Source organism: Hyla sarda, unplaced genomic scaffold, assembly GCF_029499605.1.
Source record: "Hyla sarda isolate aHylSar1 unplaced genomic scaffold, aHylSar1.hap1 scaffold_836, whole genome shotgun sequence".
Taxonomy (NCBI): Eukaryota; Metazoa; Chordata; class Amphibia; order Anura; family Hylidae; genus Hyla; species Hyla sarda.
In genome coordinates this window covers 22531-37500 of record NW_026610863.1, presented here as the reverse complement: position 1 = coordinate 37500, position 14970 = coordinate 22531, and the positions used below count along the sequence as shown (strand labels likewise).

At 44.6% G+C, this 14970-nt stretch overlaps 1 protein-coding gene across 3 annotated transcripts in view; it reads right to left on the bottom strand.

The window, feature by feature from the left end:
* The window catches only part of RNF25 (ring finger protein 25), a 61461-nt gene that overhangs the window by 27659 nt on the left and 18832 nt on the right, over positions 1-14970 (bottom strand). The window lies entirely within an intron of this gene.

The following is a 14970-nucleotide window of genomic DNA, read 5'->3' as shown; positions in this document are numbered from 1 at the left end:
CTACAGTGATCATGGTGGGGGCAGCATCATGTCTGGGGGAAACCAGGTACTGCCCATCACCTGCCCTATACCATCCCTACAGTGATCATGGTGGGGACAGTATCATGTCTGGGGGAAACCAGGTACTGCCCATCACCTGCCCAATACCATCCCTACAGTGATCATGGTGGGGGCAGCATCATGTCTGGGGGAAACCAGGTACTGCCCATCACCTGCCCAATACCTTCCCTACAGTGATAATGGTGGGGGCAGCATCATGTCTGGAGGAAACCAGGTACTGCCCATCACCTGCCCAATACCTTCCCTACAGTGATAATGGTGGGGACAGCATCATGTCTGGGGGAAACCAGGTACTGCCCATCACCTGCCCAATACCTTCCCTACAGTGATAATGGTGGGGGCAGCATCAAGCAAAGGGATATTCTTAATGACAACCTGATCCAGAGCTCTGAACCTCAGACTGCGCAGAAGATTCACCTTACAACAATACAAGGACCCCAAGACAACACATGAGCCCCTTAGGGTCAATTCTGAATGTCCTTTAGTCGCCCAGCCAGAGCCCAAACCCACTGGAACATCTCTGGATAGACCTGAAAGTTGGTAATACTGCTTCCTCGTAGTCACGGCAGAGAGATGGACTCCTCCCCTAGGGATAGGAAACCTACTGCACAAAAGGTAGTACAAACCTCCTATGGGAATTACCGAGGCCTAAGAAGAACCTTCCAACAAGTCAGTAGCAACAATTACTAAACAACAACAAGAATCCAAAACACACACACACATATATATATATATATATATACACACATACATATATATACACACATACACACATATATATATACACACATACACACATATATATATACACACATACACACATATATATATACACACATACACACACACATATATATATATATATATATACACACACACATATATATACACACATACACACATATATATATACACACATACACACATATATATATACACACATACACACATATATATATATACACACATACACACATATATATATACACACATACACACACACATATATATATACACACATACACACATATATATATACACACATACACACATATATATATACACACATACACACATATATATATACACACATACACACATATATATATACACACATACACACATATATATATATATATATACACACACATATATACACACACACATATATACACACATACACACATATATATATACACACATACACACATATATATATATATATACACACACACATACACACACACACACACACACACACACACACCATTCCTTACAGGAAAGGATTGCAGTATCACATGTTTTGCTATACACATGTTTATTTCCTTTGTGTGTGTATATATATATAGATCTCCTCTCCTCTGTGTATATATATAGATCTCCTCTCCTCTGTATATATATATATATATATATTGCAGTATCACATGTTTTGCTATACACATGTTTATTTCCTTTGTGTGTGTATATATATATAGATCTCCTCTCCTCTGTGTATATATATAGATCTCCTCTCCTCTGTATATATATATATATATATATTGCAGTATCACATGTTTTGCTATACACATGTTTATTTCCTTTGTGTGTATTGGAGCTAAACCAAAAAAGGAGGGGAAAAAAGCAAATTGGACAAAATGTCACCAAACTCCAAAAATGGGCTGGACAGAATTATTGGCCCCCTTAAAGGAGTACTCCAGGATAAGAAAACGTATCCCCTATCCTAAAGGATAGGGGATAAGTTTCAGATCGCAGGGGGTCCAACCGCTGGGGCACCCCGCGATCTCCCGTACGGGGGCCCTGACAGTCAGCGGCAAGGGGGTGTGTCCGACCACCGCATGATGTGGCAGCCGACACGTCCCCTAAATACATCTCTATGGGAGAGCCGGAGTGCTCCAATCAGCAGCCTCCGCCTCTGCCATAGAAATGTATTGAGGGGGCGTGTCGGCCGCCACATCATGCGGTGGTCGAAATGCGCTATTTCGGCAAACAGCCGAGGGCCCCATACAGGAGATCACGGGGGGCCCCAGCGGTCGCCCCCCCCGCAATCTTAAACTCATCCCCCATCCATTTCTGGGGCTTTTTGACGTATGTTTGGGGTCATTGTCCTGCTGGAAGACCCAAGATCTCGGACACAAACCCAGCTTTCTGACACTGGGCTGTACAGTGCGACCCAAAATCCATTGGTGATCCTCAGATTTCATGATGTCTTGTACACATTCAAGGCCCCCAGTGCCAGAGGCAGCAAAACAACCCAAAACATCACTGACCTCCCCCATATGTCACTGTAGGTACTGTGTTCTTTTCTTTGTAGGCCTCATTCCGTTTTCGGTAAACAGTAGAATGATGGGCTTTACCAAAAAGATCTATCTTGTCTCATCTGTCCACAAGACGTTTTCCCAGAAGGATTTTGGTTACTCAAGTTCATATTGGTAAAATGAAGTCTTGGTTTTTTATGTCTCTGTGTCGGCAGTGGGGTCCTCCTGGGTCTCCTCCATAGTGGGGTCCTCCTGGGTCTCCTCCATAGTGGGGTCCTCCTGGGTCTCCTCCATAACGTTTCATTTCATTTAAAATGTCGCCGGATAGTTCGCACTGACAATGATGACAGCTTTAATATCTTTGGAACTTGTTTGGGGCTGCTTATCCACCATCCAGACTATCCTGCGTTGATAGCTTTCACTGTCTACGCCCAGGGAGATTAGCTACAGGGCCATGGGTTGTAAACTTCTTGATAAAGTTGCGCACTGAGGACAATGGCAAATCTAGATCTCTGGAGATGGACTTGTAACCTAGAGATTGTTGATATTTTTCCACAATTTTGGTTCCCAAATCCTCAGACAGTTCTCTTCTCCTCTTTCTGTTGTCCATGCTTAGTGTGAAACACACAGACATACAATACAAAGACTAAGTGAACTTCTCTCCTTTTTATCTGCTGCCAGGTGTGATTGTTATATTGCCCACACCTGTTACTTGCCCCAGGTGAGTATAAAGGAACATCACAGGCTGGAAACAATCTTATTTATACACAATTCTGAAAGTCGCCAATAATTGTGTCCGGACCATTTTTGGAGTTTGGTGACATTAGGTCCAATTTGCTTTTTTTCCTCCTTTTTTGGTTTAGTTCCAATACACACAAAGGGAATAAACATGTGTATAGCAAAACCTGTGTTACTGCAATATATATATACAGAGGAGATCTCTCTCTCTCTCTCTCTCTCTCTATACACACACACACAGAGGAGAGGAGATCTATATATATATACACACAAAGGGAATAAACATGTGTATAGCAAAACCTGTGTTACTGCAATATATATATACAGAGGAGAGGAGATCTATATATATATATACAGAGGAGAGGAGATCTATATATATATATATACAGAGGAGAGGAGATCTATCTATCTATATATATATTTTATATATATATATATATATATATATATATACACACACACAAAGGGAATAAACATATGTATAGCAAAACCTGTGTTACTGCAATCCTTTCCTGTGAGGAATACTTCATTTTATAGAACAATATCAGGGGCGCCAACATTTACGGCCATGACTGTAGATATACACACATATTAGATAGATAGATATACATAGTGCTCCACTATGGAGTGTGGGTTCACATGCTGGGCTAGCTGTTGCGATCGCAATATGTTCTACAGAATGGTGCGATCGCGCAGTCGCACAAACATCCTGGACATGTGTTGAATGCGCCTGCGCGGCTATCCGGGATGATGGTGATATGTGGCATAGTACCACGCGATCTCCGGACATTATCCGCGCAGCCGCACATACCGCAGGATGAAGTGGGTATGGGCATGACGTACACGTGATTGACATGCTTTACAGCGTATGGTGAACACCTACTGTTGTGGGAAGCTGCTCGTCACATGTGCAGTGAGTATATTCACAAACAAGCGCAGACTATGTGAATGTGATGATCGGCACTTTATATGAATATTTATTACATTGTATATGCTGAGTTACTATGCCAACCTGACATCACTAGTATTGACAGACGATTGCTCCAATGAAATTACAGCAGGGGTGTGGTCTCACACATTTGTATCACATCCAATGATTTGTATCTGTTGTATATATAAATGCACATTGTTCACAACTATGTTATGCTTGATGAAGGCTACTACTGCCAAAACGTTGCTCTGATTTTGGGATAATAAAGACAACCCAGCTTTTTAAAGATCTGTGACCTGATTGGTGCTGTGCTTTTTGGATTTTGTGTACAATTTTCTTGGGCTGGCGGCCTGGGCAAGCACGGGCACAGATGTCGAGTCCCGGTGCTGTCTCACACACCTCTTCTATATATCTCTATCTACACGCACACATATATACACAATTTATATACATTTAATCTTTTTCTTTTGGCAACACCTCAGTGTACAGAAAACAAAAGGGTGGGTATCTGCCATGGTACCGACGGGGTAACAGAATTACCAGCTTTCCACCTTGTCTGGACAGCACCACCAGAGAGAATACCATAGAGGACAACAGCCTGCAGGACCTTATGGCCGAAAAAGAAAAATCCCCAACGTTCAGTCTATAGTGACGAGAGAAAGTATGTGGAGACAACTAGGCAGCCGCCCTACAAATTTAAGCAATAGAGGCGCCTCTTATTTCTGTCCAAGAAGAAGCCATAGCCCGTGTGGAATAAAACCTTCAGGTTAGACGGAGGAGGCAAATCTGCTCAAAAGTAAGACCCTGTTCCCACTGCCACCAGTTACAAAATGAGGGGAGAATAGCGGATTATAGTCAATGGGATCCATTGGGACTGTTGTTGCCCGTTTTGCCCCAGCCCGATGACGGCTGTTGAAAGCAATTTGAATAATTTTTGCTCTCTTGTCCTTGATGTTTTTAATGATCCGGGGAACGAGGGCAAGAGGAGGAAAAGAATAGGCTAAGTCCCAGTCCCATCTCTGTGACAATGCGTCCACTGCTGAGGGTCTGTCTGCCGGGAAAAGGGAGAACAACTTGCTGACCTGTCTGTTCAGTCTGGTAGCTAACAGATCCACATAAAGGTTTGGCCCATAAGGCCAATATCTTCAGGAATATTTCCGGGGTTAGCTGCCACTCTCCCTGATTAGTAAGATATCGGCTTAAGTAGCCCGCTCTGGTATCCGCCTCAGGTAGCCCGCTCTGGTATCCGCCTCAGGTAGCCCGCTCTGGTATCCGCCTCAGGTAGCCCGCTCTGGTATCCGCCTCAGGTAGCCCGCTCTGGTATCCGCCTCAGGTAGCCCGCTCTGGTATCCGCCTCAGGTAGCCCGCTCTGGTATCCGCCTCAGGTAGCCCGCTCTGGTATCCGCCTCAGGTCGCCCGCTCTGGTATCCGCCTCAGGTCGCCCGCTCTGGTATCCGCCTCAGGTCGCCCGCTCTGGTATCCGCCTCAGGTCGCCCGCTCTGGTATCCGCCTCAGGTCGCCCGCTCTGGTATCCGCCTCAGGTCGCCCGCTCTGGTATCCGCCTCAGGTAGCCCGCTCTGGTATCCGCCTCAGGTAGCCCGCTCTGGTATCCGCCTCAGGTAGCCCGCTCTGGTATCCGCCTCAGGTAGCCCGCTCTGGTATCCGCCTCAGGTAGCCCGCTCTGGTATCCGCCTCAGGTAGCCCGCTCTGGTATCCGCCTCAGGTAGCCCGCTCTGGTATCCGCCTCAGGTAGCCCGCTCTGGTATCCGCCTCAGGTAGCCCGCTCTGGTATCCGCCTCAGGTAGCCCGCTCTGGTATCCGCCTCAGGTAGCCCGCTCTGGTATCCGCCTCAGGCAGCCCGCTCTGGTATCCGCCTCAGGCAGCCCGCTCTGGTATCCGCCTCAGGCAGCCCGCTCTGGTATCCGCCTCAGGCAGCCCGCTCTGGTATCCGCCTCAGGCAGCCCGCTCTGGTATCCGCCTCAGGCAGCCCGCTCTGGTATCCGCCTCAGGCAGCCCGCTCTGGTATCCGCCTCAGGCAGCCCGCTCTGGTATCCGCCTCAGGTAGCCCGCTCTGGTATCCGCCTCAGGTAGCCCGCTCTGGTATCCGCCTCAGGTAGCCCGCTCTGGTATCCGCCTCAGGTAGCCCGCTCTGGTATCCGCCTCAGGTAGCCCCCTCTGGTATCCGCCTCAGGTAGCCCGCTCTGGTATCCGCCTCAGGTAGCCCGCTCTGGTATCCGCCTCAGGTAGCCCGCTCTGGTATCCGCCTCAGGTAGCCCGCTCTGGTATCCGCCTCAGGTAGCCCCCTCTGGTATCCGCCTCAGGTAGCCCGCTCTGGTATCCGCCTCAGGTAGCCCCCTCTGGTATCCGCCTCAGGTAGCCCGCTCTGGTATCCGCCTCAGGTAGCCCGCTCTGGTATCCGCCTCAGGTAGCCCCCTCTGGTATCCGCCTCAGGTAGCCCGCTCTGGTATCCGCCTCAGGTAGCCCGCCTCAGGTATTGAGCTCCCCTTTAGATGTACTGCTGATACAGACCTTAGCAGGGTTTCTGCGAATGCTCAAACCTGGAACGATTATGTCATTAGAGAAGAAGGACTTCTTGTGGTTCCTATTATTCACAGACACTGTTGTAGAATTATCGGAAAAAATCTTTACATCTGCCACCTGGACAGAAGGACCAACAGCCTGAAGAGCTCGGAAAACAGTTCTTTATTATCAGAGGGGCTACCTAATACCTTACTCTCCAAGGTCTCCTGGAAGTTTTTATCTCCCATAGGTGCACCCCAGCCTCAGGGTCCGTAGTGCTTGCGTCTGTAGTGATCACCACAGGTTGCTAAAAACTCCAATCTAGGCCCTGGGACAAATGTTCCTCTTCTAATCTTCAACTTAGGGAAATAGAGGACACTAGGGGATAAGAGAATTCTCCTGAATGAGATCCATCCCAAGAACTCAGCAGTTCAGGCTGTAAGTTCCTAGAGGGAATTTGGGTCCAGGGTACTGTAGGGATGGCCGCTGTGAAAAAAGCCCTAGAAGGGGCATCCCTTCCCTAATAGAGATGCAGGGAGAACTAGAAACCTCTCTGACTAGTGAGAGGGAATAAAGGATTTCTGTAAGATAGAATCTAATAGAATTCCCCCAAAAAACCTTCTGTGGTGTTGGGCAAGGAGAGGATTTCCCCCAATTAATCAACCATCCTAATCTCCACCGTACGATTTAAAAGCCCCTGTACCTTCTCCTCTGACTCTGCTACTAGATGGAAGTCATCTCCTTCTTGTACGTGGGCCATCTTGGCCACGATCTTCGTGAATACAAGAGGCGACTGATATTCTGAAAGGCAGAGCGCAAAACTGAAGGTGTAACAACCGGGAGTTTATTTGGACTGCCAACCCTAAATACTTCTGGAAGTCCTTGTGGATTGGAACATGAAGACACGCGTCCTTTAAGTCTAGAGAGGACATGAAGCAGTCTTTGAACAGGGAGTTTGATTATAGACTTTATTGTCTCCATTTTACCACGGTTGTTCTTTAGGAAGCGATTTAGGGGCATCCTTACTAGGGACAGGGAGGAACGTTCTGTTCCTCCCTGTCCCTAGTAAGGATGCCCCTAAATCGCTTCCTAAAGAACAACCGTGGTAAAATGGAGACAATTTGCCTAACTCCTCTAGGGGCACTGGAGTCAAAACCCTTTTTTAAATTAGTGACACTACCTCCTCCTCTAGAGAAGACAAACGCTGGTCCTGTAGGTGCTAAAGTAGGTGGCAGGATGGTGACCCAAGAGCTTCCTGCTATCCTTTCCCATTCTGTGAAGAAGTCTTTTAGCCTGCCACCTACTCGTAAGATCCCGTTATGGGTGTTGTTTGAACATGAGCCCACAACCTCTATGGGAGAACTTTCACTGAATGGACTGTTCCTTGCTCTTGTTCTGACTAACCCCACTCCACCCGATGGGCCAGTTCTGCCTGGGGGGGGGGCTGCGGGACTGGGAACCCCTTTTTCTTGTATTCAGCTTTTTCCAGTGGATCAGTCAGAACACACCCAAATAAGAGTTCACCCTCACAAGGGACGGAACATAGCTTTGCCTTTAGAGCTGCTGTCTCCTCCCCAGTTTTTTAGCGACAATACACCTCGCTATTAGCTAAGGCTGCTGACCTGGTGGTTAACCGAACGGCATCCGAAGAGGAGTTCACCAGAGAGGACAATAACTGCACTTTGCAAACAATTTTTTGTAAATTTGATGAAAGCCGATCTATCCAGAGCAATATGGATCTCTCAACTGCAGTGCCTGCAATGGTCGGCTTTAGGGCTGCTCCCACTGTCTCCTAAGCATTTTATTAAGAAACCTTAAGCTTTCTTATCCACTGGATCCTTTAAAACCCCTAAATCCTGCAAGGGTAAGGAATCTTTCTTGTAGACCTTTGCTATGGGAACATCTAGGCGGTCAGTCCCAATATTTAGTCTCAGCCTCATTAAACATACTATTTTATCTGGATTTTCCCATTGCCCATTTATTTAGTTGATCTTGTGAATCGGAAATACTCTGCTTTTCTTGACCTCAGAACCATCAAACATCACATCTTGTATATATTTTTGTTCCTTGTGCTCTTCCAACTGGTCTGTGTCCTCTGTTAGAAATAGAGGCTTTCGCGACAAATCCTCCTCAGATGCTTGAGAATTGTCCCCTGTGGGGAATATATAGTCATAACTAAAAACAAGAGGAGATACAGATATATATAAACAAGGTCCGGCACTAGATTGGTTGCAGGTAAAAACTTCTTATTTCTTTATTTGAGGATTCTGCAGTACAAGGCTGGAAGTCTGACGCGTTTCGCTAAAGAGCTTAATCGTAGACTCTACTTCCAGCCTTGTACTGCAGAATCCTCAAATAAAGAAATAAGAAGTTTTTACCTGCAACCAATCTAGTGCCGGACCTTGTTTTGTTCTTTACAAGTGAGCAGCCGGAGGCGGTACCAGCCGGTCCGCGGCACTGGTGGTGAGGTAGGTGTGCACAGGGTGAGCGACTCACAATCCAGCCTTCTGATATATATATATATATATATATATATATATATATATATACACACACACACACCAGAGAAAATAGCCGAATTGGACAGAGCTGTAACCAATCCTTCTTCCTCCACCATTAAATGGGACAGAAGGGTGCTATAGGCCAAGGTGGGGTGCCAACTGGCAAAAGACCCTTAAGGGTAGTCTCAATCTGCTTTTTAATCATTTATTGCATCTGCAACAATAGTGACAAGGTTTCTACCACTATGCAATTAGGCTCGTCATAGTCTGTCACAGGGCTATCCTTGCACATAGCCCATTCTCTGACCTTAGATTTCTTAGATAATTCAACCTAAGAAATTATCCAAACTAACATTAGGCTACAATATTAAAAAAAATAGTGAGTACATTCCCCACCTCGCCAAATCACGTTACCATGGATGAATTCCGGAAAGAGGACTCTGCACAATCCTGCTTGAAGGATTCCTCTCCCGCAGAGCCCCAACTCCCGGATGCCCGCTCGGAAGCTATCCTGACTGTCCAGCGCCCTCACTGAGGCAGAGCAGCAGTAAAAAGGACTCCCTGCAGACGCGATGTCCGACATCACTTCCAGCACCTGCGTCATCCAATCTCCTCCCAGCAGTCACTTCCTGCTTGAGACCAGTGTGACTCAGCCCCGCCTCCAATATGGCGACTCTACGGAGGCCCAGGACCCTTTCCCCATTCCCGGCCGTAGAAAACAAAAAAAACAAACAGCACCCTGTTTCTGAGAAGAGACAATCCCCTGGGTAATGTAAAATCTCTCTGGCTGCAGCCACCTACTGAAACTACGGGCAGGCCGCCGCAGCAGCAGGGAGCCAGAGGGAGCGGGAGGCGGGCAGCAGATTGAAATAAAATGATGACTGGGGGTGAAGACTTTCTGGATACATTGTACAGGTTGGGCCATTTCTATGGATGGGAATGGTTGGCGATATTAACCCCTTAAGGACGCAGGGTTTTTCCGTTCTTGCATTTTCATTTTTTCCTCATCATCGTAGTACATTTTTCGGTAAAAATGACCCCTTATCTTTATTCTGTAGGTCCATACGGTTAAAATGATCCCCGACTTATATAGGTTGGATATTGTCGCACTTCGGAAAAAATCATAACAAAATGAAGGAAAATTTATATGTTAAAAATTCTCATCTTCTAACCCCTATAACTTTTTTATGGCTCATTTTTTGCGCCGTGATCTGAAGTTTTTAGCGGTACAATTTTTGTATTGATAGGACTTTTTGATCGCTTTTTATTCATTTTTTCATTATATAAAAAGTGACCAAAAATGCACTATTTTGGACTTTGGAATTTTTTTGCGTGCACGCCATTGACCGTGCGATTTAATTAACGATATATTTTTATAGTTCGGATATTTTCACACGCGGCGATACCATATATGTTTATTTTTATTTACACCTTTTTTTTTTTATGGGAAAAGGGGGTTATTCAAACTTATTAGGGAAGGGGTTAAATGACCTTTATTAACACTTTTTTTTTGCAGTGTTATAGGTCCCATAGGGGACTATAACACTGCACACACTGATCTCTTCTACTGATCATTATTATCCCATAGGAGACTATAACACTGCACACACTGATCTCTTCTACTGATCATTGTTATCCCATAGGAGACTATAACACTGCACACACTGATCTCTTATACTGATCATTATTATCCCATAGGAGACTATAACACTGCACACACTGATCTCTTCTACTGATCATTATTATCCCATAGGAGACTATAACACTGCACACACTGATCTCTTCTACTGATCATTGTTATCCCATAGGAGACTATAACACTGCACACACTGATCTCTTATACTGATCATTATTATCCCATAGGGGACTATAACACTGCACACACTGATCTCTTCTACTGATCATTGTTATCCCATAGGAGACTATAACACTGCACACACTGATCTCTTATACTGATCATTATTATCCTATAGGAGACTATAACACTGCACACACTGATCTCTTCTACTGATCATTGTTATCCCATAGGAGACTATAACACTGCACACACTGATCTCTTCTACTGATCATTGTTATCCCATAGGGGACGATAACACTGCACACACTGATCTCTTATACTGATCATTATTATCCCATAGGAGACTATAACACTGAACACACTGATCTCTTACACTGATCATTATTATCCCATAGGGACCTATAACACTGCACACACTGATTTCTTATACTGATCATTATTATCCCATAGGAGGCTATAACACTGCACACACTGATCTCTTCTACTGATCATTATTATCCCATAGGAGATTATAACACTGCACACACTGATCTCTTCTACTGATCATTGTTATCCCATAGGGGACTATAACACTGCACACACTGATCTCTTATACTGATCATTATTATCCCATAGGGGACTAAAACACTGCACACACTGATCTCTTATACTGATCATTATTATTCCATAGGAGACTATAACACTGCACACACTGACCTCTTATACTGATCATTATTATCCCATAGGAGACTATAACCCTGCACACACTGATCCTCTTATACTGATCATTGTTATCCCATAGGAGACTATAACACTGCACACACTGATCATTGTTATCCCATAGGAGACTATAAGACTGCACACACTGATCTCTTATACTGATCATTATTATCCCATAGGAGACTATAACACTGCACACACTAATCTCTTATACTGATCATTGTTATCCCATAGGAGACTAACACTGCACACACTGATCTCTTATACTGATCATTGTTCTCCCATAGGGAGCTATAGCACTGCACACACTGATCTCTTATGCTGATCCCTGCAAAGCCATAGCTTTGCACGGATCAGTCAGATAGGAGCTGGATTGCTCAAACCTGTAGCTCAGGCTTGGAGCAATCAATCGACAATCGACTTCCGCCTGCGTCCCAGCTGATCAGCACGACTGAGCTGCCGGGAAGCGTTTGCTTTAGTTTTCAGACGCGACAATCAACTTTGATCGCCGCGTCTGAAGGGTTAACAGCGCACGGCACAACGATCGATGCTCCGCTTTGTTTTTTCAATAGGAAGAGGGTCATGTGACATCAAACTTATTGGGAATTTCACAAGAAAAACAAACTTGGTTTTACTGTAACTTTATTCTTTCCTGAGTTATTTACAAGTTTCTGATCACTTCTAAAATGTGTTCAATGTGCTGGAATATCAATGCCCCCTCTTCTCTATATACTGCTATATACTACTATATACACCGCAGGAGAAATGCTAGCACAGGCTTCTAGTATACACTGCTATATACTACTATATACACAGCAGGAGAAATGCCAGCACAGGCTTCCAGTATACACTGCTATATACTACTATATACACCACAGGAGAAATGCTAGCACAGGCTTCTAGTATACACTGCTATATTCTACTATATACACCACAGGAGAAATGCTAGCACAGGCTTCTAGTATACACTGCTATATTCTACTATATACACCGCAGGAGAAATGCCAGCACAGGCTTCCAGTATCTGTATACACTACTATATACTACTATATACACCGCAGGAGAAATGCTAGCACAGGCTTCCAGTATCTGTATACACTACTATATACTACTATATACACCGCAGGAGAAATGCTAGCACAGGCTTCCAGTATCCGTATACACTGCTATATTCTACTATATACACCACAGGAGAAATGCTAGCACAGGCTTCTAGTATACACTGCTATATTCTACAATATACACCGCAGGAGAAATGCTAGCACAGGCTTCTAGTATACACTGCTATATTCTACTATATACACAGCAGGAGAAATGCCAGCACAGGCTTCCAGTATCTGTATACACTGCTATATACTACTATATACACCGCAGGAGAAATGCTAGCACAGGCTTCCAGTATCCGTATACACTGCTATATTCTACTATATACACCGCAGGAGAAATGCTAGCACAGGCTTCCAGTATCTGTATACACTACTATATACTACTATATACACCGCAGGAGAAATGCTAGCACAGGCTTCTAGTATACACTGCTATATTCTACTATATACACCGCAGGAGAAATGCTAGCACAGGCTTCCAGTATCTGTATACACTACTATATACTACTATATACACCGCAGGAGAAATGCTAGCACAGGCTTCTAGTATACACTGCTATATTCTACTATATACACAGCAGGAGAAATGCCAGCACAGGCTTCCAGTATCTGTATACACTGCTATATACTACTATATACACCGCAGGAGAAATGCCAGCACAGGCTTCCAGTATCCGTATACACTGCTATATACTACTATATACACCGCAGGAGAAATGCTAGCACAGGCTTCCAGTATCTGTATACACTACTATATACTACTATATACACCGCAGGAGAAATGCTAGCACAGGCTTCTAGTATACACTGCTATATTCTACTATATACACCACAGGAGAAATGCTAGCACAGGCTTCTAGTATACACTGCTATATTCTACTATATACACCGCAGGAGAAATGCCAGCACAGGCTTCCAGTATCTGTATACACTGCTATATACTACTATATACACCGCAGGAGAAATGCCAGCACAGGCTTCCAGTATCCGTATACACTGCTATATACTACTATATACACCGCAGGAGAAAAGCTAGCACAGGCTTCCAGTATCTGTATACACTACTATATACTACTATATACACCGCAGGAGAAATGCTAGCACAGGCTTCTAGTATACACTGCTATATTCTACTATATACACCACAGGAGAAATGCTAGCACAGGCTTCTAGTATACACTGCTATATTCTACTATATACACCGCAGGAGAAATGCCAGCACAGGCTTCCAGTATCTGTATACACTGCTATATACTACTATATACACCGCAGGAGAAATGCCAGCACAGGCTTCCAGTATCTGTATACACTGCTATATACTACTATATACACCGCAGGAGAAATGCTAGCACAGGCTTCCAGTATCTGTATACACTACTATATACTACTATATACACCGCAGGAGAAATGCTAGCACAGGCTTCTAGTATACACTGCTATATTCTACTATATACACCGCAGGAGAAATGCTAGCACAGGCTTCCAGTATCTGTATACACTGCTATATACTACTATATACACCGCAGGAGAAATGCCAGCACAGGCTTCCAGTATCTGTATACACTGCTATATACTACTATATACACCGCAGGAGAAATGCTAGCACAGGCTTCCAGTATACACTGCTATATACTACTATATACAGCGCAGGAGAAATGCTAGCACAGGCTTCTAGTATACACTGCTATATACTACTATATACACCGCAGGAGAAATGCTAGCACAGGCTTCCAGTATACACTGCTATATACTACTATATACACCACAGGAGAAATGCCAGCACAGGCTTCCAGTATCCGTATACACTGCTATATACTACTATATACACCGCAGGAGAAATGCTAGCACAGGCTTCCAGTATCCGTATACACTGCTATATACTACTATATACACCGCAGGAGAAATGCTAGCATAGGCTTCCAGTATCTGTATATACTACTATATACACCGCAGGAGAAATGCTAGCACAGGCTTCCAGTATCCGTATACACTACTATATACTACTATATACACCGCAGGAGAAATGCCAGCACAGGCTTCCAGTATCCGTATACACTGCTATATACTACTATATACACAGCAGGAGAAATGCTAGCACAGGCTTCCAGTATCTGTATATACTGCTATATACTACTATATACACCGGAGGAGAAATGCTAGCATAGGCTTCCAGAATCTGTATACACTGCTATATACTACTATATACACCGCAGGAGAAATGCTAGCACAGGCTTCCAGTATCTGTATATACTGCTATATACACCGGAGGAGAAATGCTAGCACAGGCTTCCAGTATCCGTATACACTGCTATATACTACTATATACACCGCAGGAGAAATGCTAGCACAGGCTTCCAGTATC